Here is a 15,277-nt window from a genome sequence, read left to right on the forward strand (position 1 = left end):
CACTGTTCGAAGGGGTTTGTTATGCTCTCAGGAGTCCAAGGCTGCTCTGTGCTGCGAGGAAGTCCAGACAGTTTCCACGTGGCTCTCCAGCTCTGAGATCTCTTCTCTTTTGCAAATATTTGTTCTCTCTCATCCTACTGAACTTAGCAAAAGATAGGACCCCTTTAAGCACATTTATTTTAGATACATGTTATGTAATAATTTCCCACACAGCATTTTATTACCAAAACTGCCTACAAGATCTACAACACCTCTAACACTGAAAAGCCCTTTGTTCTTAAGGCTACCCTTAATAACCATACTGCATATGGAAAGCATTTAGTCTCCTGTATAAGCGCTTCATCTTATTTCACAAAACAAGTGAACAGCAGAGCTGAAAGCAGAGCTTAGGTCTGCTAGTCTCCATTTTCAGCCTACCCATGGACCCATGGCTCCAGTATGATATTCTGCCACAGTGGCAATGACATGAATATTGTGTTTCCACTGCTTATGGTAGGTGTAGCACAGGTAGCATGAAATACAGATTGTGTCTTAGACATTTACACACGGTATCACGATGGAGAGAATTTTTTTACAGATATGAGTCTCCTCTGAACAGGCCAGTAATTCCCTCTTGTCTGTCTGCTTTATCATTTCTTTATTTTTCCCAATTATGTTTGTATTGGAAACAACAGTGAAGAAAACCACACATATATGCCTCAGAGAAAACCTCCATGAATTAAAACTGCTATTTCCCTGAAAATGGGAAATACAAGAAAAAGCAGGATAATTTTCACAAATGTAGTGCAAGACTCCCACGGCAGAAAAAGTTTAAAGAAGGATACAGGCTCCAGAGATGTTACTGAATAGCACTAACATTTTTTGGAGTGACTACAGTGGGTTTCTACTTAATTCCAAAAACCTCCTGCTGCAGATCAAGAGGCAGCAGCCTCATCCTTTCTTTACAACATCTCTCATTTGCTAGATGAGAAAGAACATTTCCTCCCTGCATCCCAGCACTGCTTCAGCAAATGAACCAAACAAAAATCTTATTTCTGAAGTTGACCCACTGTCAAAACACACACAGAAAGCTGGACAATCTGCAAACACACACAAAAATTTTCTTCTGCAAATCCGTGGTGCAAACTAGAACTCCAAATCACTACATCCTTTGAGGTTCACTTACCGTGAGTGCATATCCTGGCTTTCTTCATTCATCCATAATGCAAATTGGCATGGAACTTAGTGCTCAGCAAGAAAGAATAAAGCATATCTAAAGTGTGCATTAAAGTTGCAGAGGAACAATATTGTTTCAGAGATGAGATAAGTCTCACGGCTCTCTGAAATGGGTTACAGAGAGGAAAAATTCACTGAGAGCAATGGGGACACTTAAAGCAAGGAAGCTTCTCTCTTTTTGTGTTTTTGTTTTCCCTTTTCAGCAACTACTCACTCAATCTTCTACTCAAAAATTAAAAATGCACTCTTTTGTGGGTTCAGATTTTAAACAAGTTCCCTGGAAATAGTGATAGTTCTGTACAGGACTATCTTCTGTCTTGAAGTGATGGAGCCCTGTGGCACAGCATGTCTGCAAGGTGTAATGTCCTTGATACAAACCAGCCCTGAAGCACAAAGAACACTGATGTTGGTGTGCACTGTCAGCAGAGTCTATCACAGAGATGGAAATTCTGCTTTTTTCTAAAAGAAAATTTAATTATCTATTAAAAGAGTCTTTGCTGGAGGCAGTTTTGGGATACATAGATGACAGATGTGTGTGTCTTTGCAGATCCTAAAATTCATGAACCAGGTGTGATGCACAAGGGACCCAGGATCACACACCTCACCTCAGCTACTCTGAAAGTCCATTGATCTCACTTGATTTACTCCTGATTTGCTCAAGGCAAGTAAGAAAACTGGACCCTCAGCCTTTGTTCAACTATGCCTGCTATTTTAAAAGAAATGAAACCTAAAATTAATTTACTTTTTTTTAAAAAGGACATTCTTTGCAGACTGATAAAATCTTCATAAAATCTACCCTTCAACATAAAATATGCACTTCAGTCTCACTGGCAGGTACCCTCCAGAAACAGTTGTTATTTACAATATCAGTCTGGGGATTGGGGGGGGGGGGGGGGGGAGGGGAAGAGAAGAAAAAATAAGAAAGATTAAAAGATCAAGTTACTCTTCACTTCCAAACAAGCCCGGCCACAGCTGTACATCAGCTTCCGAGCAACTGCTCTACAAACACACAACAGGGCTTCTGTCTTCCCACAGGGTTTGCTCGGGTCACCCGCATGTGGCGTGGATTAAAAAGGCAGGAAAGCTCCATTACGGAGCAAGCAGAGCCTCGAGTTAAAGGGACAATCTGGTGGTGCCACTGGTAGATACCCCGTCCAGGGCTCTATCCCAAGGGGTCTCCCCCAGATCCAGAGGGGCCCACATACAGCTCTCGCACAGTCTGCAGCTGCAGCTGAAAAAAGGGCCCAAAAGATTATTCTACTTTTGTGTTTTCAGCATCTGAGCAGAAGGAAGTCAGAGGGAAGGTGACATGAGAGTTAAGTGGGGTTTTCATAAGCAAAACGAGGATAATAAAAGAGACAGGCTCTGGTTTCAGTGGCGACAGAGTCAGGCAGCCCATGCAAATTGTGACACTTTCTTAACCTGGAAAAGCAATAAAAAAGGTAAAAAAAAAAAAAAAAGTGGCATACGGCAGTACTTAGGAATGACGCCAAACTCCTCTGCTGGGCGGGATCACCAGCAACTCTGGTCATCATCAGGTGCCAGCTCCTCTGTGATGGAGAAGTAATACAGCCCCCAAGGCTGCAAAGGCAAACCAGTTGTTTTTAAACAAATACCTTTCTAATAGAAGAGTTTGCCACTCTACCTGCTGTACCCTATTTACTCTGTAGACTTGCAATGGCTGACAAAGTATGCTGCCTTTGGGACCAAGACTGCTGCAGCTCATGAGTTCTCAGGGACATTTCTTCATGTATCAAGTGCTCTTGAACCCTCTGAAGAGGGTTTATAAATCTGCAAACAAATGCTTTCCACAAACACACACAGGCATTATTTGTGTTTAAGTTCCAATGATCATGATGTGTGTGTGTATTGACAGATCAGAGTGGTCCAAAAATTTTGTAAACACTTAGAGCAAACTAAAACTCACACATGCTCAAAAGCACACGGTAGCAAGCAACCCTGCAGCACGGAGCAAAGGAAGTGGAAGATCTACTTGCCCTGTTGGCATACTCCATCTTATTCCTACTATGTCTGCTCTCAGTGCAAAGAGTTACATGTGTTTTGCTGATTCCTGACAGCAACTTCCAAAAAAACATAAACAAACCAATATGTAATTTTGTACTTATAACTTAACCAGATGGTGGTGTGCACACACATGTCTTTTTCTCCTTTTTTAACATGCAAGTCCTTCCAGTGTATTCACAATCTCAGGGTGATTGGGCTTGGTCTGACTATTGGCTTTTGGAGGATCTGATGCCAGTCAGCCGTGCATAATGGCCTCTTTGTCTCTCTGTCACATGAGCAGCATTGTGTTACAATCATTGTCACTCTGGGCTCAAACTGCAAGGCATGCTTTCACACAAAACATTCACTTTGGGGGCTCCTTTTGGCAGATCCCTGCGATCCAAATTCTTTCAACTGCTCTTTAGTTCATCAGTCCAGCAGCAACTTCGAAACTTTAGATGTCAGGATTCAAAAGCTCTCATCCAAATCAACTGCTTATGAAGCTTCTCTATGGAGAAAATGGCAAGTAACATAAAGTAGCCATCATTTAAATCACCATGTGTGAATCAACACCAAACTTTATGTGGTTAATAAAAAATATACTTCAGTACTGCAAAAAGTCTGAATGGAGCCAAGGGACAAAACACAGGAATAAGTTTCACCTAGTTCAGCTTTTCTGTATATGAGGTCAGAAGAATGCTCTAAAACCTAGTTTAGAAGATAACCACAGCATCACAGCTGCAAGCCCTCCCCAGCTGGCAACCTTGTTGTTCCTGTCTGCCCCTGTGATCCAAGCAAGATGCACCCTGTATCCTTGACCTTTAGATAATAACTATGACGGTTAGAATGGGACTGGGACACACAGCTTCCTCCAGCACATGCTGGTTCCCCATGGATGGTGCCAGAGGTGGGGAGCTCCCCAGCAGCTCCCATAGCCTAGGCTGGCACTGCTGCAGAGCTGCAAGCAGGACTGCAGAGCACAGGCAGCAGTGCCAGATCCACAGAAAACTGATCCTCATGATGAGGATCTCATCATGACTTTTCATAACCCCTTTGATAACAGAGGATTGTGCTCCAAATAACAGCAGGGGAGGGAAAAAATCCCAAGTCAGAGTTATCTCCACCTTGAATATTTTTCTCCTGTAATTCAGAAAAATGTCTGTGAGGTAAAATCAAAGCATTTCCACAAGACAAAGGTGAGTAACTTACCAGGTGACAATGTTACTGTACTACTTGCTCTATAAATTCTTTAAATTCACCGAGCGTCCTCCCCCCCACCTCCAAAAAAAACCCCTGAAAAGTAGGTAAGACAAGATTTCTGTGAAGGAGAAACTTCAAAAGATGCTGTAAACATGTTGAACTGATTGAAACCCTGCACGGATGTCTCTGTTTTCATTAATGGAAAATATTCTCACAGGGCTGAGACCAAACTATGTCAAGAGTAACATCCTCCTGCCCTTACTGGCTCTTGAATCATTTTATGCTGCAAATCCTTGTCTTGTAGAAATACTCTTGAAATACAGCCCTACTCACTTTGAAGAGGGCTTGCAGGGTCTACCCCTGAAGGGGATAGGCACAATGTGGCAAGAACGCATGGCATAATGCTTGTGATGCGCAGAAAACTTTGGAAAGCAATGGTTTCTTTCCAAAAGAAGTGGGTGTATGCATGGAACAACAACCTACCATCTTGCATGTAATTTTTTGTCCAGTTAATTTTTCTTTCCTTTGCAGTCCACCAAAGAACATAACTTCTGAACTCTGGTTTGGTATTCTACCCAGCAACACCCATCAGTTACCCTAAACACATAGTACCTCACTCTGGATCATTTTTCTTTCTTAAGCAGCCTTGACCAGCCCTCCTTCTTCCCTACACACTCCACTGCTGTTTTGAGCAGACTCCTCCAGACAAGCACTGCCTGTCAGAAACACCACTGGGCTAGGCCAGGGCCCCTTGGTCCCCTGACAAGACAATTTTACCCATACCACAAACCTCCGCTGGTCTTCTCTTGTCCAGCTGGACAAATTCATCTTCTACATCATCCTAAGTTCATGACTTCTCTGAGAATCCCCTTGCCTTTCATGATCTCTTCATATCCCCAACATTTCCAGTACTTAATAAGATTTTGACCTCTTTTTGGTAACGCCATGGCTCCAGCCCTCATTGGTAATACAAGTGTTACAGAGAAGTAGTTCTACATTCCCCTTGTTTGAAGACTCTCCTCAGAAAAAAAGCTGTCATTAATCCATTTAAACATTTTCATCTCCATGACATTTGATGAAAAATAATATGACTGTGGCTTGACAGCTGTTTCCATTATTTCACTGTCCTTTCTTATATCCTCTTGTTGTTTGTCTTAAGAGTAAAGATTGTAAAAGGCAAGATCATTTTTGCTGTTGTTTTTATGCTGTTGGACATGTCCTGTGACCGGAGTGGTGGACACTGGAGCCATGCAACCCACAGCTGTTCATGCTAATGTTTCTATTTCTAAAATGACAATTAATATAAAGTCTTTATATTTAAGTTTCTTTGAATGAAGAAATTTGCACACACTTGCACATCTGTGTGTTCAACAAAAATAATGTGATAGGCTTAGAAGAATATTCTTTTACACCAACAGCAAAAGATTAAATTCCTTTCCCGAGGTCACAGCAAGTCAGTGTCAAACTTAAAAGTATGTTTTGTGCTTCCCATTCTGTATTTTTTCATTGTCTTGCACATCAAAAGAGCTCAGAATTAGTCTCTCATTGCTGACTATGGGCTAATTTCTCTGACAATCAGATACAAAACATGAAGAGATGGCTGTCTACATTTTAATATAAACCTAATGTCTACATCCAAAGGCATGAACCATAAATCCTTACAAAAACAAAACATCAATTAAAGACCAGACAGTTTGAATGGGTTAATTAACAGGAATGCTGACACAATCAATAAAGCTATTCTAGTAAAGCAAATCCCTCCCCAGAATACTCCTCCTATTTTTCTGACAGACGGCTTTAGATGATACATACTCTTTTCATAGGAGAAAAACATTTGGAGTATCAAGAGGCAGATTCTTCTCACAGATGAAAAAAATAATCCATTTATATCAATGTTCATGATACGCTGATTGGAGCATATGAAGGGGAACACAAATACTAATTACTGACAAATTGATCTCTCAGTATTAAAAGTCAGAATCACACTACTGACAGTGAGCCAGTAACATAGTGAAATTTGATTCCACTGGTATCATTTATCAAGGAAGACACAGCTTATGAGTAAGAATGTAAGAACTTTGTTATTTCACTACACAATTCCAGTTCGTATCTAAAGAAGTGCTAATAGTGGATTTTTACTGTTCTGCGCTGTATTCCATTAAAAAAAACCTGCCAAGAATACATGGGATCACATCCATGTAGTAGTACTATATACTTAACTTTGCTGTTTTTAATCAACATATCTTTGGTTTGACAAAAGCTGCAGCACACATGCAAAGAATCTGTTTCTTTTTTACCTTCCTCTAAAGCCACTTGATTCCCAAAATAAGTGAAAATGCCTAGACAAGAGCTATGTAGAGAGACCATGCAAAACTCCTGCCAAGTAATCTGAATATAAATTCAAGGGATCCTTACCAGCTGCAGTCAAAAGCACACTCCAAACTCTTCCTAGATGTTAATCAAACTTAAGTATTCTTTGCATAGATGAGTTAATTGCTTTTGTTAAACTGTATCTGTATTTGCTTCCCGAGGGGTGGGGGAGGGGGGGTGGTGGAATCTGATGCTGAACGCATCAGATTGTGGAACACAGAGTCACCAAAGGACTCTCAACCTGGTCAAACTCTCCTGTTCACCTAAAGGTAAGGAACAGCTCATTTAACACTGTAACCTCTTGACAACCCCTCAGAGTGCCGATCCCCACTCGTCATATTCAAAGTGCTGGCATTAGCTACTCATGTTTTAGGAACACGCCTCAGTGTTGAAACTTGTGGTACACAAAGGGCTAAAGCATCATGCACTGAAGCAAAGGTAGCACAGTTTTTGTCTATCAGGTCTATCTGTGGGGAGTCAAACCTGGTGTGCACAGCCGTGTGCCATCTCTGAAACATTTCACCACCTGACATACTAGGAAAAGGAACTCTGGTAAGTGATTTCAAGGGAAATTAAGTAGGCACAACCAGCTCAGTTCACAAAGCTCACTGAGCAGTTGAGAATTTTTCTGCAAGGTATGGATTGTAATCAGTGAGCAAGATAGAAAATTCATTGCCAATCCTGTGAACAGCTCATCTTCCAGCAGAAGACTTGCAACACTTCCAGGTTTACAACTGCACAATCTTAAAGAGCCGAACACAAAGCCACAGCATCTCCACAGCATATTACAGTCAGTGCTAACATGATGCAACTGATCCACCCCTTGTGGGAGCAATATACATTTAAATTTACTGCATTTGTTTGGCTGGGCAAGAAAAATTAGATACATTTTGTTAGATAAGGTTCCATGTCTTGATGCTGTGCAGGTGCGTGAATTATGTGAGCAAACAAGTAGAAACTTGGATCTGAATTACACTGTTTGTCCAGTTTATTAAAAATCTGGAGTACACCAGCCCAGCTGACCTTTCTGACTTGAGATGGAACATAAAAATAGATATCCCAATACCATTTCATTTGCAAGGCCAATGACTAGCAACCACTACAGATAATTTGGCCACCAAGGCTGTTATTTTCCTAAATTCTATCTCCAGCTCTGAGAGTAGCACACCCCCCTCTACTTCAAGAAGAACACACATACCTAATTACCTATGCTTACTCCCAGCATTGTGCTGTTGGGCACAAATGCCATTTAGGGATGTTGACAAGGAAACTGAAGCCAGTTTTCAGCTTCAGTCTCGCATCAGACATGCTGCTCAATCAAACCATCTAAGCTTTTCAGCCTAGGTCTGTAGCTTATCTGCTGGGAAACAAATACCACTTTCCACACTTGTCTTTTTATTTTTTCTTCCAAGTTGTTGGATGAAAACATTTTTCCTAAATAAAATCATTATGTTAATCTGCTTTCCAAATTACTGCTGTCAAAGCTCAATAACAAACCTGATAAAATAAGCCATCTTCCGTACTGATGGTATATTCCAAAATGAGGTTTTAAACTCACTCTACAGTGAAAAGTTGGTGCTTTGGAAAAACTTCAGAATTGTACGTGACTCCGCAAAATACTTGTCTCTAAGACTACATTTCAGCCACTCAATGACTGGCAGCAACATTTAAGTAATTAGTAAGATTACCAAAAAGCACTGCATTCCTACCTCATTCGAGGAAAAGCAGCTGCACATTTTCCCTAATTGATTTGTGCCTACATTTCTAGATTGAACCTATTTCTTGGCTGAAAGACAAAATAGGAAATATTTACAGTACTACTGCTGCCGCCAAAAGAAAATCTGCTCAGGATACCATACAACTGAGCATTTCTCTAGGCAGCTTCTGCTGAAGGACATATGCTGGACCGAAGTCAAAGTATTAAACAGATGTGCATTTTCACGTGCAGGTCACGCTTATTTACATATATATACAGACATCCCTCTATTCCACCATGTATGGTTGTTCCAGCCTCTGCCTAGGACTGCCAAAAGCTTTCTGTGAAAACGAACGATATAACCTTTAAAAACAGACCCTTAGCGGAAAAAATTCTGCTGAAGGGAGAACCTGAAGTGACTCGTCTCGACTCCGTCCCGCTGGAGCGGGAGGGGTGGAAGCCGGAGGGAGCGCCAGGAGCGCTCCGACGTCCCGGTCACCAGCCAAAACGAACGCGGAGGGAAACACTCCGCAAAGGTGGAAACACCGCTGGGCGGCCCCGCATCCCCACCGCTCCCCCGAGGATGCTTCTGCCCAGGGCAAACGCCGCTTCGGGGGAGAGATGCCGTCTCTCCCCCGCTCCCTCCCGGGGCCGCCGCACCCGCGCCCTGCACCGCGGCTTCTGGGCGCCGCACCTGCAGGACGGGACGGGACGGGACGGGATGGGATGGGATGGGAGAAGTCGGGTCGAGTCCGGTCCGTGCCTACCTGTCCCGCGGGCGTCCGACCGGGCACCGAGAGCCGCCGCCAGGAGCCGCCGCCCGGAGCAGAGCGAGGGGCGGTACGAGCGGCGAGGCCGGCGGGGATCAGCCCCTCCTCCGGCGGCCCCGGACCGCCCCCGCCCCTGGCCCCCGTCCCAGACAGAAACGTAGATAGACGCATAGACATTTAAGCACTTACACGGTTCTCCAGCCGGTGTCACCCGTGGGGCGCTGCCCGGCGCGGATGCCGCCTACCCCCAACCCCAAAAGAGCTTCCACTCAAAGTGGAAGCTACATAGGGACTTCGGAGGTCATTTTATTCAGCCCTGTGAAGGATGGGTACCTACCCATGAGGGGACGAGGAACGAAAAAGTCTTTTCAATCGACTAGATCTTAAGGTCTCACGAACAGGAGCTGATCCTCAACCCCATCAGGAGACCCAAATCCAAGGAGAAACAAACCTCATGTGGTCCCCTACAGTACTGCTTGAGAAAGGAAAAGTGTCATCATGACTTTTCCACTTCTATATATTTTAGAGCATTGTGAATGGAGATGCTTATTATCTCCCAAGTATTCCAGGTAAATCAGACCGATTAGCCTGCTCCATGATTAAAGCTGGAGCATGGAGCATGGGAAGAACAACGTTTTGTGAAGCTAAGCAACCACTGCTTCACGAAATTACAGAATTGTTAGGGTTGGAAGGGTCCTCTGGAGATTAGCCAGTTAAACCCCTCTGTCAATGCAGGGTCACTTGGAGCGGGTACCACAGGAACATATCCAAGTGGGTTTGGAATGTCTCCAGAGAGGGAGACTCCATACAATCCCTGGACAGCTGTCCCAGTGCTCTGCCACCAGCAGTGGAAAGAAGTTCTGTCTCATGTTGAGGCACAAACTTCTTGTGGTTTATTTTATGGCCTTTTCTCCTCTTCCTGTTGCTGGGCACCACTGAACAAGGTCTGGCATCATCCTCTTGGAACATCGTTTGAAGGTATTTATATGCATTAATGAGATTCTCGTTCAGTCTTTTCCTCTTCAAATTAACCAGGTGCAGCTCCTGCAGTCTTTGCTCACCAGGGAGATGCTCCACACCCCTCATCATGTCTGTGGCCTATGCTGCACCCTCTCCAGTATCTCCTCTCTTTCTTGAACTGTGGAGCCCAGAATTGGACACAACACTCCCGATGTGGCCTCACTAGGGCTGAGTAGAGGGGCAGGATACCTACCCTGACCTACTGGCCACACTCTTCCTGATGCTCCCCAGAATCCCACTGTCCCTCCTAGCCTCCAGGGCACTGCCATCTCATGGTCAACATGTCACCCACCAGGACCCCCAGGTCCTTCTCCACAGAGCTGCTCTGTAGTAGGCCATCCCCAACCTGTGCTGGTCCTTGGGATCATCCCTCCCCAGGTGCAGGACCTGCACTTGCCCTTGTTGCACCTCTTTAGGTTTCTCTCCACCCAACTCTCCAGCCTGTCCAAGTGCCTCTGAATGGCAGCACAGCCTTCAGGTAGATCAGCCACTCCTCCCAGTTTCATACTGTCACAAACTTGCTGAGGGTCCATTCTATCCCTTCGTGTCCCAGTTTAAATGGGACAAGGGTCTTTTGCTGAGGATGGATTAGGAGGAAAAGACCCAAACTTCTTTTTCTAAGCAATTATAAACCTGAAATTAAGAGGCTCCGATTGAAGGAAAACAAATTATGGAAAAGGGAAAACAAAAAAATAACAGCCCTTTATTAAAAAGTATGTGTGTATTAATAGGAACACGAAAAAAAAATGAAATAAAACAACCAAGCACTACTCCTATACCCACAAATAATCCCCTTCAAGAACAAAAACGATAAACCGGCAAAAGGAAAAGTTCAATTTTTAGCACCCTTTGGTGCAGTTCCAGTCACAGTCAGCAGGGGGCGCCATCGGGCCACTGGAGATGCAAAATTTGTAATGTCTTATACCATTCACCAGGTGACGCTGTTGGGTTACCAAAGGTGCAGAACTTGTAGTGTCCTATAGAAGTGGCGCTGTTGGATCACTGGAGGAGTAGAACTTGTAATGTCCAGTGCCCGTCACCAGGCGGCGCTGTGAGATCCTTGGCTGCCGCCAGGTGGGGGGGGGTGGAAGAAAGGGAAGGAAAAACAACAGCAATAAAACAGAAAGTTCTCCCAATGGAAGAAAACTCACAAACTTCAGCTGATTAGGGTGCGTTGTAAGAAGGGCCTGCAGCCAGCAACAGCTCAGCTGAGAGCAGCAGCAAAAAATTCCCCTCCGACAGGAAAAAGGCAAAGAAAACCCCCGGCAGTGTCTGCAGCCTGCAGCAGCTCCCCTCCGGGCCGAGAGACTGAGCTGACACCCCGCCTCACCTCCTTCCAGCCACACAGCAGCACCCCCCCCTTTGTTGTCAAGGAGACTGATCTCTTGGCCATTACTGAGCCCGGCCGATCCTTTTGTTTCACCTGATGGCCCATCACACAGAGCACACACGCAGGAAGGAAGGGAAAGAAAAATTCCTTGCTGAAATCAGAACTATGAAACTTCATCCAGGTCATTGATAAACAAGTTGAATAAGACTGGATCCAGTGTTGATCCCTGAGGAATGCCAGGTCTGACTACAAGCCTCCAACTGGATTCTACCCAGCTGACCACAACCCTCTGAGCTCTGCTGTGCAGCTAGTTCTTGATCCACCTCACTATCCATTCATGCAACACACATTTCCTGAGCTTACCTATGAGAATTTTATGACAGTGTCAAAAGCCTTGTTGGAGTCAGGGTAGACAACATGACTCCCACAGGAGACCATCCTCTTTGAAGTTCTCTAATGTGAGTCCCTCCCATGGGCAACAGTTCTCCACAGACTGCTCCAGCTTGGGTCCCTTTCCATGGGGTCAGTTCTTCAGGCACAGGCTGCTCCAACACGAGTCCCCCACAGGGCCACAAGTCCTACCAGAAAACCTGCTCCAGTGTGGGCCTCCTCTCTCCACGGGTCTTCAGGTCTCTTCCAGACCCTGTTCTATCATGGGTCTCCCACAGGGTCACATCCCCCTTTCAGACATCCCTCTGCTCCAGCATGGACTCCTCCCTGGGCTGCAGCTGGATCTCTGTTCCCCTGTTGACCTCCACGTGCTGCAGAGGCACAGCTGCCTTCACTGTGGGCTGCACCGCAGGCTGCAGGGGAATCTCAGCTCCGGTGCCTGGAGCACCTCCTGCCTCTCCTTCTCCACTGACTTGGGTGTCTGCAGAGTTGTTCCTCTCACATGTTCTTATTCGGCTTTTCTCTGGCCAAAATGGTGCAATAACTTTTTTTCCTTCCTAAATATGTTAGCCCAGAGGTGTCACTGCCATCTCTGATGGGCTTGGCCTTGACCAGCAGTGGGTCTGTCCTAGAGCTGGCTGGCACTGGGTCTGCAGGATATGGGGGAATCTTCCAGCAGCTTCTCAGAGAAGCCACCCCTATAGTCCCCCTGCTACCAAAACGTGGTCATGCAAACCCAAAACAGGTTTCCACCCCAAATCATGGAGTGTGGGGGTGCTGAGGGTGCCACTCCCATGGAATATGGAGTTTCTGGGGTAAAGGCCATAGTGGGAACCTCCAGGGCCTTCCTTTCCTTTTCCCCCTCATGTTTCCCATCTTTCCCCCCCATAATTCTCACAATTTCCCCCTCATTTCCTGCCCATTTTTCACTCATGTTTCCTGCCGGTTTCCCCTCGTGTTCCTCACACTTTTGCCCTCAAGTTTCTCACATTTCCCTTCATGTTCTCCCTCATATTTCCTTTTTCTCCACTCACATTTCTCAAACTTTTCTCCTAATGTGTCTCACAATTTTCCCCTCACTTTTCCTGCCCTTTTCCCCTTCACATTTCCTACCCTTTTCCTCATCATGTTTCCCATCCTTTTCTCCTCATGTTTCTCACACTTTTCCCATCACATGTTCTGCTCTTTCTGTGTCTAAAAATGCCCAACTGACAATCTGCCACTTCCTGCTGGAAAAGACTAGTCCTGCACTCTCAGGGCAAGGACTTCTGGCAGCCTTCCCTGAGGTGTGTGAAAATCCTTCCCTCAAGGGAAAACGTCCCTCAGGGTCATTCCTCCAGACCACGGGAGGGAGATTCCCCCGTATTGTTGGTTTGGATAAGGAACATCAACCCCTACTTAATAACTGGTTTTGCTGGCTTTAACATAACTGCTGCAATATTGCTTCAAGTTGGATGGGTTAGAGTTTGCTAAGTCAATGCCTTGTGAAATGCTTTATTTTGACTGACTGTTTGGTTTCTTCAAAACTTGCCAAGTATCCTTATTTTCTGAAGTTTGCCAGTAAAAGCTTGTTGTTTAACCTCCTGAGAACCTTTCTCCAGTGCCTCAGGCTTTAAAAAACCCCTAAGCACCTTTAGGAATCCAGCTGAGCAATTCTGAGGTATCACAGCCCCTGGTAAGCAGGACCAGAACACAGTACTCTAAGGGAGCATCCTGGTCTTCACTGCTCCCTTGGACACCTCAGGATCAAGATGGTCTGAGCTGCCAGGCAAGAGAAGGCAGCATCAACATCTTTCTCCAAGGGCTGAAGGACTGTCACGGAATGGAACAGAGCCAAGATGAGCCCCTGTATCTGCAGAGATGCTCTGACCTCCCACCTCAGCAGGGCTGATCCCAGGGACCACCAGTAGACTGAGAGGTGGAACAGGGCAAGGCAGCCACCAAGCCCACCTGCCTGGGCAGGGGAAACAGGGGGAGGCCAAGACCCTGCCCAGGGCAGTGCCAGGGCTGAGGGGGACAGGGTCCAGGCTGCCCAAAGAGCAACTCCGGGGCTGGGGCTCACCAAGGAACCTGATGGCCACCTCTTGCATGGGGGCCTGAGAGGGTCCTGCAGGTACTGAAGCCTCTGTAACATGTAGTTTCAACCCTGCTCTTACCTTTCACCAGCTGGAGAGAACACAAAGTCCCACAGGTGGCCAGAGCAGTCCTTCCTGCCAGCAGTCCTTTCTGCAGAGAGTCCTCCATCCTGCTTGGTGCAGGGAGGAGAGAGGGGCTGAAAGAGTCCTTGGGGGTTCTGTTCTCTAGGACAGGAAGAAGGATGCAGCTCCAGGCAGGCAGGGCAGAGCTGTGGAGCCCATGGGCTGAGGGCAGCCCTTGGCCAGCCTGGACCCTGGGGCTTGTCCTCACCATGCGCTCACTAATCCTCCATGTCTGCTGTGTCTACACCAGGTGCTTGAGCTCTTCCCACCTCAGGAGCTCTACGGCAGACAGGAGGGCTTCCCCAGACATCTCCAGGACAGCAGAAGCTGGGAGATGGCACCAGAGCCTGGGGAAGGAGACCTCTTGGCTTTGTTCCTTAGGGTGATTGCATCATGAGGGATCCCAACCTTGGACATGCCCTCACCAAAGTGTCTAGGGGTCTCCTGAGGACAGGCCTGGGGGATGGGGACAGAGGCTCCAAGGCCTGGCCTCCAACACCTACAGGGACAGCTGAGAAGCCTCTGGGGACATGCACATTCAGGCCCCGTTGGTCACGGTCTGCTCTGAGCCCTGCTGGAGCACATAGGGCTGGTTTTGGGAATAGCTGTGCCAGCCCCTGCACCCCTCTCGTGCTGGTTCTGCAGGCATTTTTCCCATAGGCTGCTGGGGGGGAGCACTGCCTGCTGCCAGCAGCCCTTGCCCCAATGCCCAGGACTGCCACAGGGTGTCAGCCCACTCCTCTTTGTGTTAGTGCTCAGCCTGGAAATCCCTGCCTTGGCCACTCTGGGGGCCAGATTGCCGAAGCTAAAGAGCATGACCAGGGCACTCTGCACACATTTCTTCACATTCTCACTTTCACTCCCTACCACTGTCCCCAGCAGCTCTCAGAGGCAGAGGGAATCTCATACACAGTTGGATTCTGATAGGAAGGTGGAAAGGTGAGCTTCAGAAAGAGCAGCTCTCTGCCCACAGTGAGGAGAAGCATGATCATGGTTGTGGGGAGGAGAGATATTCTGGGGTCAGATTCCAGAACAGGCAGCATTGGGCTGCAAGGTCCAGAAGCCATCCCAGGAAAGCCTGGGC

At 46.3% G+C, this 15,277-nt stretch overlaps 1 protein-coding gene across 1 annotated transcript in view; it reads right to left on the reverse strand.

The window, feature by feature from the left end:
- The window catches only part of MEGF10 (multiple EGF like domains 10), an 81,805-nt gene extending 72,484 nt beyond the window's left edge, over positions 1-9,321 (reverse strand). Inside the window, exon 1 of the mRNA XM_027882986.1 lies at positions 9,253-9,321. The gene's annotated coding sequence lies outside the window, so the exon portion shown is untranslated. The remainder of the gene's footprint in view (positions 1-9,252) is intronic.
- Between the last annotated feature and the right edge of the window lie 5,956 nt (positions 9,322-15,277).

Source organism: Empidonax traillii, unplaced genomic scaffold (genome assembly GCF_003031625.1).
Source record: "Empidonax traillii isolate 1590-97213 ecotype Southwest subspecies unplaced genomic scaffold, ASM303162v1 scaffold116:size1738432, whole genome shotgun sequence".
NCBI classification, from domain to species: domain Eukaryota; kingdom Metazoa; phylum Chordata; class Aves; order Passeriformes; family Tyrannidae; genus Empidonax; species Empidonax traillii.